General features: G+C 40.4%; 1 protein-coding gene across 6 annotated transcripts in view; it reads right to left on the minus strand.

The window, feature by feature from the left end:
• Window positions 1-21,915, minus strand: part of LOC309717088 (transcription factor COE3) — a 141,339-nt gene that overhangs the window by 48,397 nt on the left and 71,027 nt on the right. The gene's annotated exons all lie outside the window — the stretch shown is intronic.

Raw genomic sequence — 21,915 nt, forward strand, 5'->3', positions numbered from 1 at the left:
AGACAAAACAGGAAAAAAAAAGAGAAATACGATTAGTTTCATTTGAACTGCTGCTCAAAATGGACGAGAACCAGAACACAGGCACAGTTTGAGAATCAGAGGAAGCCGGGCTCAGTTACTCTGCAGGACGCTCATTTGCATCAGGAGGAGTTTTACCAGCGTCAGTCCAAATAAACTTATATGGCTACGTAAAATGTTAAACTGTTAAAGCTAAAATCACACACATTTATTTAACAACCGCACAGATTTGCTACATCTTCCTGTGAAAGGCTGAGAGGACGGAGCCTGTCTCAGGGCTGAATGTGTTGCTGTTTCTTCGTGTCGGGTCACATATCGCCTCTTTATCTGAGCAGCAGATAAAATTACAATTCTGCAGCAGAGTCTTGATAAAGGCGGTCGACACTTCCTGCAGACTTATGGCGTCTCATTAGGGCCCGCCTTTTGATTTTCCTTCCTGCGCGCCCGATCTCTCGCTCGCCGCGCGTTGATTTACGGCGATTTTTACGGCAGCAGAGGAGTATTGATTGGAAATGGATATCAATGAGGATGGGCGGTAATAACCAGCAGCTTTGGAGGAGGACGGTGAAGGGAGGGGGAGGGGGGGTCAGAATGGATTGCCACCTTAATGCATTTCCCACTGCCTTGTAATCTGTGCACATCCATCTCTCGGACCATAAGCCCCTCCACCCCGTTCTCATGGTGCGCTTCCTTTTTAATTGCCACATTATCACAATAATAATCCGGGCAGTTAACAAGCGGCAAGGTCGCAGACAGACATGTCACATTAACCAGGGGATAACCTCGGCAGAATACCCACACCCCATCTTTTTCACCTCCTCCTCCTTATTCTGCTGCCTTAGCAAAGCATGCTGGGAGTGCATGAGGAGCTGTGGGGGTGCGGGAGTGGGGGCTGTGCGAGGTCGGCATCGATTTCCACCTTAATAAGACAGTAACAATATCTTTAAAAACACACAGCGGGCGCTCAGCCTGTTTCACTGTTCTGTGCAGTCTGACGGCGTTTTTACACTTCTAATCAAATTTGGACCAAAAACGTTGTTTAGCTGCTCGTTAATGATGGAACTAAGACATATTTGATAACTTTATCAGTGGATGTATGCTAGAGGCTGTTTGTACTCGCAGGACTTCCACCTTAACTCCTGATTCTCGATAATTATGTTTTTACACCGTAAACACTCTTAAACTCGACCCCTTTTCATTAAACTCTTTCATGTTTTTACAACTTAAAACAGCCGTTTCACCCAGAGGGGACTTCTTCCCCCTCATCCGGTTTATTTCAAAAGCTTTGTCCTTTTTTATTTACTTTATAACGGCCCCCATTAGAGACATAGAAACTGAACAAGATCCAGAATCCGAGCGGAGACGAGCGCCGCGGCAGCTGCACCGTAACAGCTCGTAATGACATAAGATTCCAACATAAACTTTGATTACTGAAGCACACACTCTTTAACCATCGCTCCTTTTATTCATTTCTACCTGTGTTCACAAACCCTGTAAAAACATGCCACACATTTATGCGCAACAAGTCAGATTTTTATAAATAAATGGGCTGTGTGCTCCTTTAAACGTGCTTCAAATTCTTTTAAAATTGAGGTGTTTCTCAAAGATATTTCAAAGCTTCGAGATTGGATTTAAAATCTGTTCACCATAGAGATATATAACATCCGTATGTTCCTCATATAAATTATTTGTGTCCCTAGATTTAACAGACAAATTATATTTCTGTAAGAAAGCAAAGGCCCGTTTCCTCTTGTTGTAAACACAGTTGTGCGCATGTTGCAGAAGGATTTCACACGGCTGCTTGCTGCCTGCACGCTGTCCTAAAGCAGTGTTTGGGTACTTGATCTTCATCAGGAAGTGGCTGCACTCCTGCAGCCAATCACATTCCTCAGATGCCATCCAAGGTCTGAACAGCAAATATCATTTAGGTGTAGATAATAAATAAAGTCAGAAATAGAAACACTTTACATGGAAACAATCAAATGTAATCCTCAAAATTTTGGGGTGAACTAAGCCTTTCAAAGAGACACAGCGAGGAGGCAGAGGGAGGCGGCGAGCTGTGTGTGTGTGTGTGTGTGTGTGTGTGTGTGTGTGTGTGTGTGTGTGTGTGTGTGTGTGTGTATTGACTGAAAGCTGATCTGCTGCTCTGGAGGCTCTAATGCCCTTTATGGCAGTGAACAGAATAATATGGAGCTCCATTCAGATGATACTGAGTCCTTCAGAGAGCTGATATGGATCGATACGGATTGAATTAAAACGCAGCTGGAGACAAGACCAGGGGCACACACACACACACACACACACACACACACACACACACACACACACACACACACACACACACACACTACACACTCACCCAATATACACAATGGAATACACACAATCATACAGTATATACTGTGTACACACCAACAATATTCCAGTGCAGGCACATCTAATTTCAACCACACTGGCACTTAAAGCACACACACACACACACACACACACACACACACACATTTTTTTAAATATCTGCACATGTCGACATACTGCACCCACTATTTTTGTGTAGAATCAGAACAAAGGAAGGAGTCCAAACGTAAACGTAGAACGGCCACAACATTAAAACCACTGACAGCTCGGGCATCTGGTTACAGGTCAGCGTTCTGCTGATGATGATACCCCCAACCACCACCCTCGCTGTTCTCCACCAGTGAATCAACCCGCCCCACATCATAAAAGCTGCTGAGGAACCTCCCAGACCCTGACCGGATCCCCACAGGTGGACCGGCACGATCCCAGCCAGGTGTTTGAATTCTGGGAGCGGTTCTGCAGACAGGTGTGGCTAATTGACCCTCACCGGGGTGGAGGCGCTGAAAGCTCTGTGGCTCTGAAAAGTACAGTGGCCCACCGGTGGTTTAACCCACCAGGTTATATCATCAGTGCCCAACAGTACGGTGTGGAAGGGTGGCTGTGCATACTATTTAATGTGTAAATCTGACCGGCAAGTGAAAGTAAAACGGAAAGAAACAGGGCTAATGAACCTCTTATGACACAGCTGCAGCGTATCGGCCTCTGAAACAGAGCCATGATCTCTTGGTGGCCTCTGCTTCTGCAGGTCGTATCCAAGTTACACCAAAAGCACCTCGCATGTGGACATCACAGGCTTCTAGTTGCAGTCCTCTCCCAGTTTGACCAGCAGCCTCCCCGAGCTGTCGAGAGGGAGCTGCCCTTAAACGGCCCTAAAGAAGCCCCACAGGGCAGGTCCTGCAGTCGGAGCACACATAGACATGATAAAACTGACCTCGAGTTCCTACAGTGGAAAACAGCCCGCTGTTACCTGCTTCCTGATTGGCAGTTAACCAGGCTGATATTCGCAGTACTCGAGTATTATAACCTGACATGGAGGAAGCAGTTTTCACCTGGATCGCTTCCTTTTTTTTTTCCCACTGAAACCAGATGAAAGTCTGAGGATTAGGTCGACAGCACTGCAGGTGAGAGGACGAGGAGACAGTGAAGGAGCGCCGCTCTCCTCCCTGAAAACGTATTAAAACACAATAAATAATGAAGCGAAGCGTGCAGGCGGAGCTCCGTCATTAGCCCGCCCGACTCCTTCTTCGACTCCTTCTTCTCGGGCTCTTAAAAAGGAGGTAAAGATAATGAGAGAGACGGAGTCTGCTGGTGTAAGCTGTCACCTCATTACACCGACCGACAATCAATTATAGCAGGACGGAGAGCGGAGCGTAATGCAGCTCTGAAATCAGCGCTGCCCTTCAGGAGAGCACAGCCTGGCAGGCGGCGTGGAGGGAATACACAGCAGCAGTTGTGTTCAACATGATATTAAAGTCAAAAAAGATTTCCCCTCCTAGGAACTAAAGCTAAATCACAAACCTGGTTCTCCCCTGTGGGAATATTAAACACCATCCACCAGACCGTTCCCATTATTCCCGTCACACGGAGCGGCAGCACCCGGGAAACACGCGGCTTTAAAGTGGACGTCAGGTTACATCAGTGTGGATTCAGGTGGACGGGTAACAAAATATATATAAAGGTTTCTGTGTCCTTCCCACCTGCTGCTTGAACCTTCTGTTTGAGAGGGGCAGCGAATCAGAAGAAAGCTGTTAAAAGGGCAGTTTTTTTTTCTCACTTTGTGGTCTTTAAAACCATGTCGTGTCCTTTGGGCTCCTTTTTTGTCTCTTTGAAGCCAATTTACGTCTTTAAAGTCGGCCTGTGTGTGTCATTGTGGTCGTTTTGTTTGTCTTAAGTAATTTTGTGTCCTTTAAATTTTCTTTTTGATCCCGTTTTCTCTCTTTGTGGTTGTTTTGTGTCCTGTGGGATTTTGCCTCATTTAGTTTCTCTCTACAGTTATTTCAAGTCTATTTGAAGGCTTTCATTGACCTTGTGTCTTTCCGTAAAGTCCTTTTTTGTGTCATTTTGAAGTCGTTTTATCTCTCTCTGCATTATTTCTTGTAGTTTTGTGTTTCTCCATCTCGATTTCTGGTTATTATTCAATTCTGTTTCATTGCTTTGGTTCTAATTGCTCTTGTTTTCATCTCGTTGAATCCATTTTACAGTTCAGCGCCGTTGTTTTGTGCGTCGTTGTCGTCTTTGTAGTAATTTTTCTCTTTTTAAAGCCATTTTGTGGTTCTCCGCGGTTGTTTGATGACCTTCTGTATCTCGGTTTATATATATACATTCTGTTTTTGGTCACTTATTCATTAGTTTCTGGTTATTTCTAGTCATTTTCAGTCATCCCTGGGTGACCTCTGACCTCTAGGCCCTCGATGTTTATGTGGTAGCTGCAGAAAGTCCTGAAACCTTCCTGTGAGTGGTCAATCGCTGCTGAGGCCTTTAATTCTGAATGGAAGAAGGAAAGTGACCGCGGCTGGTGTAATTGTTCCAGTGGAGCGCCTTTAAAGCTAAATTAGCTCACATCGGGGGGGGGGCGTCGGTCTGACTTCAGCATTTTCGCCGGCTACTCTAGATGATGTCAACCCCGACCACACCCAGTGCACTATGGGAAGCAATTATGTCAGGCTCAGATTACAAGGCCCTGATGAACACACACACAGTTCAAATGAACACACACACACTCTGAGGGCTGAGCAAGGATGCTCTCTCTCTCTCTCTCTCTCTCTCTCACACACACACACACACACACACACACACACACACACACACACACACAGCCCTCCCTGGAGTGTCTCACTTATTACGTTAGGCAAGAAAGAAAAAGAAGCAGAAAAAAAAATCAATATTTCAGCAGGAGTATTTTTAAAAGCTGCCGTGCTGCTGATCCTGCAGCCACCGCCGCCGCTCGCCCTCACAGTTTGATGCTCTCTGAGAAGCCACCACGCCACCCGCCGCTGCAGGTTTACCACCTGACCGCCCGGCGAGTCTGGGCCAGCACGCCGCCGCCTTCGCCACCAGCTCCAGCTCATCTTACGGGTGACAAAACTGAAACGAAACACAAAGCCAAGCGTGGCGAGCCGGGGCTGCCGGCGAGCTAACAGCAATCCGTCCTGGTTAACCCGCTAACCGCCTCGCCGTCACATCTCATTTGTTTGCAGCTAACGAACAAACCGTGGAGGATCTGCAGCTGAAAAACAAAAGCGAGAAAATAAGAAGGAGAAGCTGGGAGGCAGCTTGAGCTACAAAAACATCAGAAGGAGAGGAAGAAGAAGGGCCGCCTCATTAGAAGGTCGAGTAAAGTCTAATATTGACTCTGCCGTGTTGTTGAAACGCCCTCTTCAAATAATTACTGAGGAATTCAGATGATGCTCCTCTGCAGCTAATTAGGATATGAAACAAGAGCAGCTTCATGCCCATTACCATTACATGATGATTCACTGGCCTCAGCACCAGCCTCAGTGTGTGTGTGTGTGTCTTTGCTTTTGTCTGGCCTTATTACAGCACATGAGCGAGCAGTGTGTGGGTGTGTGTGGATGAGGGCCCTCCTTGGCTCTGCTACACGCCATCAATAATTCACAAGCCAAGATGGCAATTACAGGACCATGTACAATCAAACTAAATATTTGATGAGGCACTAAAACAGTCCCTGGAACAGATCTGCCTCTGTCTCACTCACACGCGCACACACACACACACACACACACACACACACACACACACACACACACAGCCTCTCTACTGTCTATTGTCACAACACATTAGGTCCTCGGTCCCTTAGTCCCCAGACTTTGTCTTGATGCGCAAAAGCAGTTTATTCTGCTAAAAGAGCCTCGCGCAATTCATTTGTTCCGTCTGAAATATTGAGTGCCGCCATTATGCATTCTGGGAGGAGGCGGCAGTGGCGGCGGCGGAACGTCATCCGGCCGCCCCCTCTTTTTTTTTTTTTTGGCTCCAAATGAAGCAACAGTAAGAGAGGAGCGCGTCACGTTAAATATGTGAACGTAATCAATCTGAATCGATCACAATAATAAAAAAAGAAAGCGATGCTCCCATCCCCGCCTCTTCCTCCCCCTCTGTGACCGGAGGGAAGTTTTTCTTCATTTAAAAATAAAGTGGCACAAAATCCATCGCTCCAAAAGGCTGGAAACATGATGACTCCATTGCAAGGATCAAAAGCCAAAATCTAAAAACACATGAAGAAGTTCATCTGCAGGGAGGAAGATTTTTCAGACGCTAATTGCTCTAAACTTCTCTGACCCTGATACGGTTGTTACAACAGACCGGTAACGATATCTAAATATGAAACACGTCCACACTTTAGTTAACACTGTCCCAACAATATCTTACACAACACCAGAAAACAGAATTTCACTTTATTTGAGATTTTATAACTTTTTTCTAACCAAAAACGCTAGTCTGAAATGATGCTAACGTTTAGCTAAACCAAGAAATGCAAGAACTTTAGCCAAAAAACTTTCACCTTATCCAAACTTTGAGGTAACAATACCCTAACATCTTCCAAACGTTATGCTAACAGTAAACTAAAATGTAATAATAACCTTACTCTAACCTTATCCTCGCTATGTAGTAGTTTTACCCAAAGCTTACTCTAAAATGATGCTAACATTAGCCTAAATGAAACGCTGTAACACATTTACCCAAGACCTTTCCTCACATTATCTTCATAGCAACTTAAAACAAACGTTATACTCTAACATTAGAGTAAAATTATTCTATCCTTACCCCCAACCTTATACTAACTTTATAATAACCAAAAACCAATTCTAATATCTTGCTAACTTATTTAAAACATTATATTAACCCTACCTTAATAGTATCCTAACCTTGCCCGATTAATGATACTGCAGTAATGTTATCCTAACCTTACCAAAACCTTATCCTAACAGGATACTGACCTTATAGGCTTACCAGACTAACTTTAGTCTAACCTTATCCAAACTTTGAAACAACTTAAGCCAAACCTTTTTCTAACATTGTTGAAAACAAATATTACAATAAACTTAAAATTAAACTTGTCATCCCATTAAGCTTGCTAAACCAACCTTATTGTAACATTATATTAACTCCTTCATAACCTTGTTTCATTAGTCTCACTTTACTCATCCTAATTTCATATCAAAACATTTTTCCAGCAATACGCTGACAGTAACGTAAGCCAAACACTGCAATAACCCTTACCATAACATTATCCTGCCCTTAATCTGATTAAACTAACTTTATCCTAATGTTACATGAATCTCACCAGAACCCTATTTTACCATCACACTGCCGTCCTACCGTCCCATTAAATCTAACCTTACACTAATAAATAATAACCAACATTACATTGTGCTGACAGTTAGACTCATTTATTCGTTTTTCTAATTTCCTCTATGTTAACATACAGATTATGATAATAATGATCGCTTTTGTGAGTTTGTTTAACCATCATGATCCCGTAGTTTGAATCTAAAACTACAAAAATATATATTTAAAATGCACCATCTCTATGTAACAGCCCATCAGTAAACAAGAACATGTGATTGGATCAAAGCAAGTATCTACAGCGCCCCCTAGTGTGGAGGCCTGTGGCGATAATAGAAGACGCTATAATTTATTTATTTTTTTAAACTTTTGTGACAGTAAACAGCTCAGAACGGATATTCAGAGGCCTGGATGTAAGAGGCTGAATAAGGAGTCTTGTTTGTACGGGAGTCATGTTGGAGCCAACGGGAACACAGCAGAGATGTTTTAACATGAAAGTGTTGTAGATTCTTCCTGTTCGTGTTCTGTTGTTTCCTGCTAGCTGGAGGTTAAATACGTGTGTGTGTGTGTGTGTGTGTGTGTGTGTGTGTGTGTGTGTGTGTGTGTGTGTGTGTGTGTGTGTGTGTACAAATGTTTTGGAGAGATGTTGTGTATGTACTGGAAAAAAAAACCCTGCTGAGTTCCTGGAGCACAGAGACAAACAGAACATCCCATAATTATTTCATACTGCCTGAGAGAGACAGACAGAGAGTAAACCAGTGTTTCCTTGCAGCATACACTCTGCAAAAACATCTCATATCTTGTCATATAAGAATAAGTTGTTTCACACAGCCATGTTTTCTTCACTTCAGATATGCACCATCATCTTAACCTTATTCTAAGATTACACTAACACTATGTCAAGCCACACTAACTTCTAATTAAACCTAATGTTAAAATTATTATCTGGTGTGTTTGCAGAAGCAGCACTCTCCAGCTGCACTCAAAGTTTTCTTGCAGCATCCACAAAGATGCGATGCTGGTCTAACAGTGAATAAGTCAAAGTGTGAATCCAAATACACCAATCCAACAACACCAAAAATAAACAGAGTAAAACTACAGAACTACCTAACCAGTCGCTGCACCAGTAGACTAAAAACAGCCCTGTTTTTATGAGGACAAATTCCACTTTTTATGAATGGAGTCTTGTGAAGTCCAAAGACTATCACCCACTTGAACTCATACTGATTCCTTTAGTTGTATAAAATCGTCTTAGGGGGTTGAGCCTAATAATTCCTGCTGCAGGAAACACAGCAGCTATGGTTCAGGACCTTATATAACCCCACTTCAAGGAAACTGAACTCTCTTTAACACCTTCAGTTTCCTGAAAGTTCCTGACTGGAAAACCAACTGCTTTTAAATATAAATTATGCTATTTTATATATACATATAGTGTATTACCATTACACTAACCAGAAATTAACCTTATTCACACCTTATATTATAACCTGTAAGATTAAATTAACCTTATGGTAATATTATCCTAGCATCAAACTAAGTGTACTCCAATCTTGAACCAGTTCTTCACCCACTGATTTATTGACCTTGTGGGGATTCGGTCTTTGTCCCCATAAGAAAGCGAGAGTCCTCACATAGTGACCCAATGATCATGTCCACACAACGACAGGAACACCAGCACATACTCACTCCCCCACACTGAACTCAGGTTACTCCCCAGCTGTATTTTGGCAGCGTTGTCATGACGATCAGCATATTTGTCTCTGCAATTGAAAAATCATCTGTGTGACGCAACACTGCAGCCAGTGTGTGTGTGTGTGTGTGTGTGTGTTTGTGTGTGACATCAGGACATAAATATGAGCTGGAAAAGTGAGAAATTCAGAGGAAAAACAACCACGTCCTCATAAGCATGAAATCTCACACACACACATGTAAGCCTTTTTAACTCACACCCAGACACACAAACTTGGCATAAAACACACACTCAACATTTTAAAGCAAAAACTGTAACACTAAGGTTAAAGCTAGACTCATCTGATCCGTGAGTTTTCCCTGTGAGACACTAAAATATGAGTGGATCTTACATTTTTCCCTACATTGCAAACCCTCACCCGCAGCTAAACACGCAAAAATCTAATCACCGTCTAATTTTAATGTGAACGAATCGTCTATTTTTCAAATCATAAAAACATGCAAATAAACCTTTTAGATGTTGTTAAAAACAACAATGAAGTAAGCATTTAAACAAAAGATCTTTTGTTTAAAAACTTGTAATTTTTATGACTGGGTCAAAACTAGATGGAGAGATAATCAGAAACCAAAAAGCAAAATTTTCTAAGTACAATTAAATAAAGTTAAAGCTGACTGAAATGCAGAGGATGTCCAAACATCAATCATCATCTGCATGTTTCCATTGATTTGTCCACCCCAGCACACCTACAAATCCAATCTAATCAACCTGCCTCTGCTCCTCCATGTATCCACACTGCGATATGGCCAACCCAGTGTCCCCCATCACCCAGATTCCCTCTGGGAATCCTGGGAGTTGTAGTTTACGGCAGTACATGACGAGCAGTACATTGCATGTGTACGGGTTTGTACCATATTGCTAGGCAGAGTGCACGTTGAGAGAACAGCTGCCACCAGATAAACATCCACAGACGATGCAAACAGTGAGAAATATGCCAGAACAGGCCTGGAAACAGTGTGGGAACCACCTGGAAGAAACTGGACAGAACCTGGAAGCCTAGAAGCTGTTGGCTTTCTCACGGAGGTTACAGTGAGGGGTCTGCTCTGCTAAATTAAAAAAAAAGAAATACTCTGTAGATTTAAACAGAGAGCCGCATTCTGTCTTTTTAGATATGAAAATATAATTGTTGGCTCTCAAACTGAAATCCATCAAACTCCAGGCAACCTTCAAGGGTCTTGCAGGGATTTCCAGGGGCAAAATAGAGTTATACATTATTTTACTTCTGCTAAAATGACCCCCACTAAAGTAACTCAGATTACAATATATTACAGTTTCCAAGCTTAAGAAAAGACTTTCCATTGAAAAACAATGTAATCACTAGTGTAGCTTATGCTCTTATGCTACGTTAGCAATGCTATTTATCTCAGGTTTCAAGATTTATCGTTTATCAGCAAATTTACTCCAATTTTGTTTTGTTGTTAAACTCTTTCCTAAGCACTGGAGAATGTGTTGCCAGTTATTTTCTTCTTACTTTTACATTGTTTTTTACGAAATGTCTCTTTGTACTTTTAGCTGAATTAGCCAGAGTTTTAGCCCTTTTAACTTTTTGATTTTTAACTTTTAAATATGCATTTTATATATGAAGAAATATAAAACACGTTTCAGCCCTTTACATTTTGCCATCTCAAAAAGCAATCTGTTAGGCACTTTTTTATTAGCAAAAGTTAGCATTTGTTGAAAAGGTAAACGTTTAGCCAAAACTTAGCTTTAACATGTCTTGATGCATGCTCAATCATCCAGGTAAGTAAATCCTGAAAAGTTGATTCTGTTCATCTCGAAATTGCCATACTCAGGAAGCAAAAGTAGGTTCGATTATTAGCAGGTGTAGCATTTTTCAAGCTTTTTTGGGCCAAGGTAGTATTGCATTGTCGTAGGCATATTAGCATTTTCTGGTAATTTAACTTACCTCAACTTTAATTTACCCATGTTGGAGACTTCATATGCCTTGTTAGCATTAGTTAGCAAATTATTAAGAGGTTTTCCTCCCCCAAATACATAAAAATAACTGCAAACAACAATACCTGAATTACTGTTTAAACACTGAAAAATAAGTAAATAAATAAATAGTAATAATAAATTGTTTTCTAAAATCAATAGGCCTGCTCCACTCAGTGCTGATTTTGTATAGCTGACTTGACGCTTGAATTTGCTAAGCTGGACAAAACAAAAGAAAACAGTTATATAAGTCACTTGAAAAGGTCAGACTTTGAGCTCTTTATTCCTTTTGTGTGTAGCTTTTGAAAAACTTTCAGCAGAATTTGGTCTGAAAACAAATTCCAGGAGGCCACAGTGGTTAAAATGGTTTAATAAAAAGGTCAGCAGCTGAAATCTTCACATTCAATGCTCTGGGACTCTAATCAATTCTGGGCCTCAATTCTAGCTTGTATATTTATTTACTCTGAACTACAACGATGAGCTTTAATTTTAAATGAAAAGCATGTATTTGGACTTCATGTGCTGTTATTTATTTTATGTTATATTTTGTTTTTAGGTGTTCTAAATTATAAAGTATCTGTTTAAATCCAGCAGAATCCCTGGTATTGCTACTATCATGTGAAATCCTCATAGCAGCAGTGTTGCACGTTTTTCAAGTTGGACTGAAAGATTTTTTTAATTCTCTCAGGGCCGAGAGGATCCTTCAACTTCTCATCTGATGAAATCCTCCTAAAACCCAGCAGATAAACTCCAAACTGCCTCAAGGTAAAAGTAAAAACAGAAAAAAAGGACTAATTTCTTTCCTGAAAAGTTTGACATTTTGCAGAGGTTTGACAAAAATTTCATCACAGCCAAAAAGGTTTGTGGCTAAAAGGTATCTCGGCAGCTGAACTCAGCAGCAGCATTTGTGTTAAAGCCTCCAAAGGTGAAGTCAAACCTCCAAATACCAAAGATCACATTATGAAAACATCAAGAAGACGGGATGTAAATCGCTGAAGTGAGGCCGACCTTCAGGGAAAACAAACTCTGTTTCCAGACATAAAAGCTCAATGAGTTCACGACCTGTGGACTCGTCTCTGACCTGAGAATCCCAAACTGATGCCTTCAGTTTGTTCTCATTACTCAGAGCTGCAAACAAGCAAAGTAATGGCCTCAAGGTTGAGCAGCAGCAGTGGAAGGATGGCTGAAGAGGGCAAAGGGCATAGGTCCAGAGGAGGCTTGGCTTGAAATCAAATGAATAAAATGATTATCAAACCAAATAAAAATAGAGATCGAGGCAACAAGATTTTAAAACAACTGCAGAAATGCAGTTGTTTTACTGTAAAGAGACCGCAAACTTTACAGATGCAGACCATATTTCCTCAACACATTTTAGTATAAAGCATCACCTTGATTGGCTGGTTGAAATCAGTACATTTGGTACTCAACACTTCCTTTATCCTGTTTCACATTAAGAGCTCCCTTAACAGAGCTTTTATTGTGAAACATTTATTAGGCACAGGCTGCATGAATATATTCACTGAATTCACACTGCTTGTGGAAACACAGTAAAGAGATGTGAGACACAACTACACTTAGAGAATGACTACAGGCAGCTGCAAAACCACTGCAAAGCTTCATAAAAACTGCTTCTCCGTCACAGAGAGCAGTGAAAGTCACAAAGAAAAAAGATACGTCTAAGAGCTAATGAGACAAACAGGAACCAAACAATAAAACACCACAAAGATAAAAACAACTGTATATAATACACAGGTCAACAACAACAAGTACAACTTCAGAGATGCCAAACAGCCACAAAAACACAAGCTAAATAAAAATACCACAAATAAACAAATCTACAAAGAGATGCTCGAATTAACCTCAACAAAGTATAAAACAACACATTTTTAAATAAGATCTGATCAGCGATTGATTTAATAGGCTCGATGAACCTATTTCTTATTTAGCACACAAACACACTGAGATAATAAGAACTACAACTATGGGAGTCGACTGACAGTCAACTTTACTCTCAAAATGAAGTATTTTGGATACAATTATATACAAATATATACATTTTACTTCATAAAACTGATTGTTAGGAATCGCTAAATAAAACCTGTTTTCCCGAGAGCCTTTAAGATGCTGGCGTTTACACTCGTCTACTCAGGAGTCTATATTTAGGATTTTGTTTGCGTTGTGCAGAAAATGCTCCAGTGCTGCTTTTACAAAGAGTTCAATCTTTAAAAATGTAAAGTTGTTTGTTTCTTTATGGCTATAGTCCTTGTTCTTTCTCATTTAATTCCAATTACAATCAAAATGTTGTACACTGTCACTGTCAGTGCTCTGGCTTTTCCACCATAATAATAAATAATATTTTATAAGAAAAAGAAGGAAGTATGAACAAAATAAATGATAATTACATATTCAGTAAAGGTCAAAAATAAGATTCCTGGACAGGATTTGTACTTAATGATGCTTCATATAAATCCCTTTTCTATCCTTTAACAGGTTGTATCACTGCATATGGTGATGTAGTGAATGCTAAAGAAAACATATTTTACGAACGTAAAACATTAATTAAAATCACTAGAGTGTGTGTGTGTCTGTCTGTATCTTAAATGTGAAGCAATAATTAAATCATGTTGTACATATTAAGAATTTACTGCGCAGGCAGGCGTGAGCAACTAGTGTTAAATGAATCATAAAACTGGGGAGGAATATTTTTTTTCTTTTAAATAAATGAGGCTGAAGTGCTCTGAGAAAACATCGCACCGAGGGGAACTAACCTTTAACTACATGTAACAGCAAAACAGAAGTACAGTAGAAGGTCGACATTTATTTTACTAAAAAAACAACCTTTAACCATCATCTGCAGCTCACTGTTACAGTTCTATTCCAGTGTTAACGCTCGTGTATTTGACCTGGACTGTCCTGCTCATTTCCACAATTATATTTTTATTCTTGGACTCCACTAAAACACTTTTGCATAATTCACAGTTGAAAAATAATTATTCATAATCCTATGCTGGTCTTTTGTGCAGCCCCTGTGTTCATCCTCTGTTGTAAATAAGCTGTTTTAGCTCCAGTCTCTGTTGTTTGTTAGTTTGTAGTTAATATTAATATTTTTATTTGGTTTGGGATTAATAGCTTAAAATGGATACCAGTAGACCGGAACGTGAACGAAATATTTTAAAATCCCAAATTAAAATCCCAACAGCTAACTACATGCTGAAGTAAGTCACTATAATTAAAGTTAATTTACTACCATTAAATTGCATTTTGCAATTGCACAACAATAGGATGTGCAAAACATCCTATTGTTGTGCAACTCTCCCAATTGTGTATATTTACTCTTGTGTTTGTTGTTTGTTATAAATATTGAGAGAGCTAGAACACAGAATTGTGAATACATAATGACAATAAAGAATCTTTAATCTTAAATCATCAACCAAAAAGTGTTCATAATGTACTTTAAGATCAAAGTTAGCTGGATTACCAAATATGAGTTATTTTTAAATTACATTCAAATATTCAAAAATTACATTATAAACGTTGTTAGCATCACATTAGCATTGTTAGCACAATGACATAGTCGCATTTGTTATTAACCTCATTGCTTTGTAAAAGCAACAACTGGTATATTAGCACTTGCTACTGACCAACGTCATATTATTTTAGTAACTCTTAGTTACATAGTAACTCTTAACAACTTTAATTTTAATTAGCATGATTACACAATAATAATTTTTTAAATAATTTTTTTGCTAATTGGAAACTAATTTTATGACCAAGACATAATATAATTTTTCGTTTACTTTAGTTTATTTGTATTTTGTCGTATTTGTACAGTAAGAGAGAATTTACTTTGTTAGCATGTTAGCATCTATTTGAAATGGAATGCATTCCACAAATATAAACGCTACTATACTACATTAATATACAGTTTTAACTATAATCTTCTCTTCTTGCAGTAATCAAATAAATCAAATTTATAAACACTGTCTTAAAGTCTGAACTCTTCATCACACTTTCTTTAATCACTTAGTTAGTGCTAGCAACACATCAAGATCACACACTGATATTGATAAACATCATTTCATTACCCAGCTGATACAGATGTTCAGTGTTAGAGCTTTCCTACAGTTATCATGACCGCCATTCACAAATAGAGGTTCATTACAGTGGGAACAAGAAAATCATAGCAGTCTACATGTAGCACCAGTTATCCCAGTACGCCTCCTGATCCCAGTTGTCCATCAGTCTGATCCAGTCTGCCTAAAGTCAGACTTTTCGGGTTATTTATGTGATCAGGCGGTAGCAGATTTATCTCTCACTTATCAGCTTGACAAATGTTTCTCTTTATATCCATTACTATTCCAAACAGGCTTCGCAGCTCGTACAACTGCTGAGGTATTTAATTAAGTGTCTGACTGCTGATGGCTGAATGTCCAGCTTTATTGAGCCAAAATTAAAGGAAAGGAAAGAAAAAATGTGGTCATTTGAATAAACGCCCGAGGCTTGCCTTCCAACCATTTCATTTCAATATCTCTTCATGCCACTTTAACCTTTCCAGCTGCTGCCTCGACTCAGAGAGTGAAGGGAAATAAAATGTTGTTATGTGTCACCTGAGCAGGTCCAGGAATCTAAAACACTCACTAATTACTAACACTGAGTACAAACTGTGTGTATTTATTTATTTATTTTAAATCTGAGTTCCAGCCATGTCTTCTCAAAGGTTTATATTTTTCAGCCAATTTAGTACAAATCATTTTCACTTCATCCCAGCTGAGCATCCATCAGATTCTCCTCTAATTTCCTCCGTCACAGGCAGCCCGTATGGAGGCCGTTCAGTTCCAATATTTGTTAAATGTATTGTTTGTAAAACACTTCACATTTGTATTTATCTACATGACCTGAAAATGTAAACAGCATTTCTGCATGTTTATTAAAATCCAATAAAAAAAAATCACTCATCAGAAAGAGTGAAATCAAAATAAAACATCAAAATTTTAGAATTTTGCCACATTTAGTTCAATCAATATTTATGTTTCTCATTATAAAACTATGTTTTTAAATATTTTTAGATGAAACATTTGCAAAAATAAAAATGCAACACTTATTTATAAAGTGACACATTTTTTTGTTTTTTAAATCTCCTCATCATTTATTAATGAAATGAATTAAATTGAATTGAATAAATGTACCTTATATTTAATCTCTTAAACAGAGCTTCACAACCTTCCTAAAGGTAATGTCCATCTAACAGTATAAAGTATTTGCACCTGCACTTGTTACCATAATGAAGTACTTTTAACTTTACTCATTTAGTCTGTGAAAGTACTGAAACAAAAGTCTAAAAACACATTTGTTACTTTTCTTTGGACAGCTTTGATCGCTTAAATCATTTTAGGTTTTTTAAATTTAAGGTTAAGGTTTACCATGTTTTTTAACTTCTTGATTAATATTTAACTTCCTTTTAAATATATTACTAGGGGTGATCATAACCTATTTAATTGGACTCCAGTTAACCCCCAACTCTAAAAGTTAGCTTTATTATTTCCACAGGCACCAAAAACCCACCCGGGCTTTCATGTGTGCTGATATATTTAATCAACCTTAAGAAAATTAGTTGGCAGTGACATGATTAGAGTTTTTTTTCAGTTTTCTATATTATTAATAAACTTCAGATCTTTAGAGCGAAACCCAATATCAGTATATGATAACATAGGCTCATTTTATTCACTGTCATGATGGTAAAAGTCACCAGTTTGGAGTCGTTGGGTCGTCTATGTTGGAGTAAGATGAACATAAATCACTCAGAACACAAGAAAGTGTGGAAATAACCTCTTTCCTGTTAATGAAATTATGTGGGCAGCAAAGACGTGCAGTAAACCTGGAGCCATGGGGGCTCTCGATGGCTGCAAACTGTAACTGGTGGTAATAATAATATCAGTATAAATATAGGGGAGTCCACACACACACATGCACACACATGCACAGGCTGATTGGTTGCTGATGAAGTGGAAGAATAATGATGCAAGCATTACAAAGTAAATGTAATTTATTCGGCTTTGAAGTCGGCATCGGCACTGAAACCACATTGGACAAATTAAACACACACTCACATCCAAAGTAACGAGTAAAGAAAAATTACACCTAATTGGCACAAACAGCTCCGAGAAAACATGTTTTTTCTTCTTTCCTGCTGAATCTCCTCTGCAGATTTCAGGGTTTTTAAGCTCGCCGCTATTCTCCATCTGTTTGGCGGCGGCTCCACTCTGCTGCGCTGGGACCAGCGGTCAGCAGCAAGGTGAAGCCAGACACACCATCTGGCCTGACCTTGGGCCGGACTCGGCCGATGGAGGCTGGAATATCTGAGGCGGCGTGGAGGGGACTGAAGTGTGTGTTTCAAAGGTGTTTTTAACCCACAGAGGAAAGCTTTTCCTTCTGCTTATCAGAAACATTTTAATTCTGCATCACAGAAGATAAACTGTTGTTGTTTGAAAACATGCGTAAATTAGCAGGTGAGGCCTCCTCTGAGCAATATGGCAGCTGCACTGACATCATTCCAAAGAAGAGTAGCAACATCTTTGTCTATAAATATCTGCGGTTCAAAGCACAGCGTGAAGTCTGTTTCTTCTCCTGACTGAAGCTTGTTGTAATCGCCGGGCGCCTCCATCCTATCTGCAGCATCTCCTGCCTGAACAAAGCCACAAGCTCCGCTGCTTAAATCTGACCTCATTCAAGCCACAACAGCACGTCAGGCGAACTGAATTTATATCACACTCAAAGTGTCCTGTTTCCACTTTCCCTGAGCGGCAGAGAGAGCGACACCTCGTCCACGTCCACCGCTTCATATTTGCTGCCTGCTGTAAGTGGATTACTGAGGGGAACGTTCCCAGTTAACGGCATCGCGACAGCACAGAGAGTGAAACATTCCTGCACGTCCTCCGCTCTGTTAAAGCCACACAGAAACACATCTCATCACCAGCAACAGGACACCAGATCCCAGGGTTTCACCCAAGAAATCAGCCCCTTTTCCCGGGAAAAATGGAGATACAGGAAGTCTGGATATCAGTGCTGAAGTGTTGGTGTGATTGAGCTACTTTGCACAGTAAAACATCTAATGTTCATCCACACACCAGGTCAACACACTGCTAATGGTTACATTTTAATTATGATATATTTCTAATTTGGGGAGAAAAAGCTAAATATTGGACTCGTCTGTGTCCATGATCTAGTAACAATTACACTTCTTCTTTCAGCTTCATGCTGTTTATTTATTCTTTACTTAAAAGAGAATCTAAATGGCTAAGGTCCAGTATGTCTGCTTCGAGCCGCCTCAAAGGTTATGCTGTAAAGTTCAGCTACAGGAGATAAAATCTGATTATTAAAAACAGACTGTTAGAAACACCTCATCCTGGTCCTGGAGGTGTAGCGGTGTGCAGTGTTACGACCCTCCACCTTCGTTCCTATTACTTCAGCCCCTGGTCTTTCTAACGACACCGGGCAGGTCACAAAAGCCAACACCTGGTCCTCCACCCTGGGTTTGAGTGAGGAGCCAACAACCCCACCCATTATGGAAACAATATTCTATGACCACAGAGCCTGTAGGATGAAAAACTTCAACAGGAAGTCAAAGGTATGAAATATCGTACCTCCAAAACATGAAAAACAGCACAGGTCATAGGTCAGACATCCTGAGGTCATGACCCCAGCTTTATGTTCCTCTAGAGATGAAGAGGATGAATTAATGTTCCAGCTCTTCAGTCTTTTAGCATCTCTTATACAGCTGAGCATCACCTCTCAACTCCTTTTATAAACAGCACAAGCAGGCTAAATGTGTGTGTGTGTGCATATTTAGGTTATGATTTAGAGTGACCCCCTGAGGAGCATAAAGCTCTTTTCTAAATTCTCTCCCTCTGTTCGCCACCTTTGCTTTTAACCGTCAAACTTCAGGTGTGGAGGAGCAGGTAGACGTTTCCTGCTCTGCTGCGAGAAAGCGAGAGCAGCGCAGAGCTGCATTTCAATTCAGCTTGATTTATATATCAGCAGCGGCCTCAGGGCGCTTTATACTGCAAGGCACAGACTCCACAGCATTACAGAGAAAACTCCGGTAATTAAAGGATGAGCGCATGCATGACGGTCGGTCACTGTCAGTCAGTGAAGTGTTTCACAACTCTTCTTAAACAAAAGTTTCATCTTCTTTCGTCTTTTATTTCATGTTTCACGGCTTCTATTTTTCTGTTTTCTGATAGTATTTCTACCAGGAGCCAGGAAAACGATGGAAAACAGCTGAGCAAACAGGTACCAGTTACCTGTTCACCTTAATATGGCAATCAGAAATATCATTAGCTCGCATTGGTTTAACTTTGCGTCAGCTGGTCAAACTGGGGGCTTGTGATTGGCTGAATGTAAAGTACAGAATAAAAATTTTCAAAGGTGAAAACAGAAATCAAAAAATGGAAAAATGAATCCAGGAACACGAACAGATGTTTCGATGAAGGCTGAGAGGCAGGCAGGACTGAATATCCACACTGATCAGACACAGGCGATAGTAATCCAACAAACAGGAGGTAAACACTAAAGAAAGGAACAAGAGAAAACAGGAAACCAGGATCAAAGCGCAGCAGGACACCAAAATAAAACTCAAAATCATCACATAACCCCCGGTTATGACATCATCACTAACGGTGATCTCACGTGATCTTGTCCGATATCAGAGGATCTTCAGGTGAGAACAGGAGAGTCTGTAACTAATTTTCTAACATCACTGCTTCAGCTGACTGTTCAGACAGGCTTGTAGCATGGACCTTTACCCTTCAAAATAAAAGCATCTCAGAAATTCTTAACCCAAGGCAGCTTGAATAAAAAGGACGAACCTGTGAGCTACAGGTGTGTGAGCAAACACACACATTACTCTGTAAATAAAGTTTTACTTTGCTATTGCTGAAAATGGAGACACATGCAGCTCCCAGCGATACAGGCCATAATAATCTGATCTCTGCAATACAAGCAAGCCTCAATCAGCGAGACTCACTTTATCACAAACATCATTCATGTTCATCAGGCAGATGAGGAGGAGGAGCTTCCCTTCAGCTGCAGGTAGGAACCATGTGATCATGTGACCTGAGACTGACCTGCAGAATAAACCTGAACATCTTCCAGCTTCCTGTAAAATGACCTGACAGACGGTGACCAGGTGAAAAAAATCCCAGGAACACTGTTCGCCATTTGTACTGCTGACACACACACAGGCACACACACTGCTGACATCACAGTGACCTCACCCATCACCTCTCCATAGATCCCTGGCCCCAACGCTCTCTGTCCCCTGATCACCTGATCCCAGATCTCTTTTCTCCTGCGATCCAGCGGTGCCTCTAAACGCCTCATCAACATGTTTAATCAAATTAGGCGGCAGCCAAAAATTGACGCTTTTCATTAATTATACAGGATAACTCTAATTGCAAATTCAAATGTATTCTCTCGGAACAGAAGGTGTTCAGTAATATTTCAGGGAATTTGCATATTAAATGGGGGTCGCGCTGCATTATGTATGCTAATGTATGCGCATTGTCTTTATTTTTAACTTGCGGGCCATATGCGCGGCTGCCTGCCTGAGCAGGTGAAAACAGTCCTGAGTGTTTAATTTTGCTGAACAAACGCCACGAGGAGGCTTGTCAAGTGCTGCACGGCCCGTGTCAATCTCTGCTTGCTTCTCTCTTTTCTGTTTCCTGCTCGGCGCCGGCCTCGGCTTTGATTCGGCGCAGGAAGTGAAATGTTGCCGCTGCGGCTTCCTGTTGCGGCTCGATTTTGTTGTTTTTTGGGTTGGTTTTTTTTTTTTTCAGGTTGTTGTTTTCACGGCTCTTTTGGCTGCCAGCCGTCACTGATGACACTGCACCGTCAGCGCAAACAGAGGGCAGGAGTGTTACACAGCGTGAACCAAACGCACCTCGACCACCGCCACCTTCACGCCACCGCAGTCCCATCCACACAGAAAATACACACTGACAAACTGGGCACTATTTGAAATTTTGCAGCTATGCGTCTTTTGTTTTAGCTTTCAGGAAACCTGAGTTTCATGTTTCGTTTGCAGGAGAATCAGTCTAACCGGAAAACAATTTATAAGGAGCACAAATGATGTCCTGTCACTGAAAAACCAGGTTAACTGGGTTAAAACCACAGACTGTGTATATAAGTTGGACACAAGTGCTTTTGTGACAGTCTGAAGCCTCGGTATTCGCATTTCAGCTGCTGTCATGTTGGTTCATAAGAGCTCAATAACATTGAATTTCACCAAAACTGGAGCTCAGACTTTTTGACTGCTGAAAGCCCACAGCAGCCACATCATTGGTCAGATAATGTCATTAAAAATACTCCAAAATCCTACAATTAAAACAGGTGAGTTATAAATAAATTAAGTAGATTTAAGTTATTATGAATGTGGAAATCAGCTATAGAGACCCAAACTGTAACACTGTGAAGTAAAACACGTTCCTTCCCCTCTATTTTTGGCACAAATGAGTCTCCGTAGACAGCCAGGCGAGATGAACTGTGAAACAACTCAAAGC

The sequence above is a fragment of the Aulonocara stuartgranti genome (genome assembly GCF_965226115.1).
Source record: "Aulonocara stuartgranti genome assembly, chromosome: 2".
Classification (NCBI taxonomy): Eukaryota; Metazoa; Chordata; class Actinopteri; order Cichliformes; family Cichlidae; genus Aulonocara; species Aulonocara stuartgranti.